This window comes from Schistocerca piceifrons, chromosome 9, assembly GCF_021461385.2.
Source record: "Schistocerca piceifrons isolate TAMUIC-IGC-003096 chromosome 9, iqSchPice1.1, whole genome shotgun sequence".
NCBI classification, from domain to species: Eukaryota; Metazoa; Arthropoda; class Insecta; order Orthoptera; family Acrididae; genus Schistocerca; species Schistocerca piceifrons.
The window spans coordinates 203,079,708-203,082,678 of NC_060146.1; positions in this window are offsets into that span (position 1 = coordinate 203,079,708).

Sequence of the window (2,971 nt, forward strand, 5' to 3'; positions counted from 1 at the left end):
CCGCTAGAGGGCACGCGTGCACGTCACGTGACTATACAGAGCTAGCAGCGGCATGAATCAATCGTCCAACACTGCCAGTCGCATTGCAAACGGTGACATCGAGGAGTCAAAAGAAGACCAAGAAGGCTCCTTCCTGCAGCATGGGACAACAGTGAATGCCCAGCGTTACTCGCAAATCTTGACCACTGTTCGTCAAGCGATCAAATCAAAACGACCAGGCAATCTCACCCGTGGGGTCATTCTGCTCCACGACAATGCAAAGCCTCATACGGCCAACACAGTCGGGGCACTCCTGCAGAAATTCAAATGGGAAGCTCTGGGCCACCCTACATACAGTTCGGACCTCTCCGCCGCTGATTACGTCATTTTTGGTTCCCTTAAAGAGGCTCTGAGGAGCAAACTATTCACCTCGGACGACGACGTCCAGCCGTACGTGTGGAACTGGTTAACATCGCAGCGCCGGGAATTTTGCGAGACAGCCAATCACCGTCTTCTGTCTCAACAGCCAGGGTCAATACTTCTAACATACAGGTACTCGTTTCAGCAATGATGCCTGCGGCTGGTCTCGTTTTGAACGCCCTTTATATGAACTGATGTGCGCGGTAGCTGTCCGTAGCGAGAACCTACTTATCGGCGAATTTTATTATGTGTCCGGTCTCGCTCACCGTGTGCTCCGCCACCGCCAGGAAAATGCCCCCTCAGACGTATCTGCATATATACAGGGTTATTACAAATGATTGAAGCGATTTCATAAATTCACTGTAGCTCCATTCATTGGCATATGGTCACGACACACTACAGATACGTAGAAAAACTCATAAAGTTTTGTTCGGCTGAAGCCGCACTTCAGGTTTCTGCCGCCAGAGCGCTCGAGAGCGCAGTGAGACAAAATGGCGACAGGAGCCGAGAAAGCGTATGTCGTGCTTGAAATGCACTCACATCAGACAGTCATAACAGTGCAACGACACTTCAGGACGAAGTTCAACAAAGATCCACCAACTGCTAACTCCATTCGGCGACGGTATGCGCAGTTTAAAGCTTCTGGATGCCTCTGTAAGGGGAAATCAACGGGTCGGCCTGCAGTGAGCGAAGAAACGGTTGAACGCGTGCGGGCAAGTTTCACGTGTGGCTCATGCCACAACTGGAGACCGACAGCGCCGACTTCATCTTTCAACAGGATGGTGCTCCACCACACTTCCATCATGATGTTCGGCATTTCTTAAACAGGAGATTGGAAAACCGATGGATCGGTCGTGGTGGAGATCATGATCAGCAATTCATGTCATGGCCTCCACGCTCTCCCGACTTAACCCCATGTGATTTCTTTCTGTGGGGTTATGTGAAAGATTCAGTGTTTAAACCTCCTCTACCAAGAAACGTGCCAGAACTGCGCTCTCGCATCAACGATGCTTTCGAACTCATTGATGGGGACATGCTGCGCCGAGTGTGGGAGGAACTTGATTATCGGCTTGATGTCTGCCGAATCACTAAAGGGGCACATATCGAACATTTGTGAATGCCTAAAAAACTTTTTGAGTTCTTGTATGTGTGTGCAAAGCATTGTGAAAATATCTCAAATAACAAAGTTATTGTAGAGCTGTGAAATCGCTTCAATCATTTGTAATAACCCTGTACTCCGCCAGCCACCAAGCTTTTGTGGCGGAGGGCACAATTCGCACCAGTCATATTCCCCACCCCCCTCCGTTCCACTCGTGGATCGCGCGAGGGAAAAACGGCTGTCTGAACGCCTCAGTGCGAGCTCTGGCGAAATACGGCCCGGGTTCGAGTCTAGTCCGCCATCAACCAATGGAGAGTGAACCTCTAAGAGTGCCAGCCCCCCGTGATGCGAAACGTCAGAAAAATCTTTACTCAAACGTCGGCCGAAGATCCCGAAACAAAGGCGAACAAGCAGTACTTTAACAACTGTGACGAAAGCCTCTGCAATTTCCGTCGATACTTCTCAGGAGGATTGTCGACTTCAGGGATCGCACGAGGCTCATTCCTAGAAAAAATGGTTCAAATGGCTCTGAGCACTATGCGAATTAACATCTGAGGTCATCAGTCCCATAGAACTTAGAACTACTCAAACCTAACTAACCTAAGGACATCACACACATCCATGCCCGAGGCAGGATTCGAACCTGCGATCGTAGCGGTCCCTCGGTTCCAGACTGTAGCGCCTAGAACCGCTCGGCCACTCCGGCCGGCATTCCTAGAGAAGCCCGGGTGTTTCAAACATTGCTCCAACGTTACTGATCCGAGAGCAAGAGAGGAAGCTTGCGGCGGATCTCTTCAAAACAGCTTGGAAAAAAGTACTGTTAATCATCCCACGCCACTCCATGTTAACAGCGACGGTACTTTAGTGATAATGTGTGGCGATACTTTCAGTTGAGGAAAACTGATAAGGTGCATTTCTGAGAATAAACGCCTTGTCGTGCTACGTCACCTTTGGTCTCATTTGGAATTACATCACCCTATTATGTTCTACCATGCTAGAGCATACGGCTGAAAATTATGAATTTTCAAAACGTTCTCGGAGTATGTTTGTGTACCGTGACAAATGGCTCTGAGCACTATGCGTCTTAACTTCTGAGGTCATCAGTCGCCTAGAACTTAGAACTAATTAAACTAACTAACCTAAGGACATCACACACATCCATGCCCGAGGCAGGATTCGAACCTGCGACCGTAGCGGTCGCTCGGTTCCAGAGTGTAGCGCCCAGAACCGCACTTCCACTCCGGCCGGCATACCTTGACAAACAGCAATCGTAGCGTGGTAGTGGCCATCGTATGCCTGGAATAAACATTAGTTACTGCTTGTGGTTGTCGTTTTACTTTCGACCTACATTATACACATGGATTACAACTTATTGTAGAATCCATTAGGCATTGGACAAAAATATGTAACAGCGCGAGAAATCCACGCTCGGACAGAAATGCAGGTGCTAGCCGAGCTGCTGTTATTTGACGA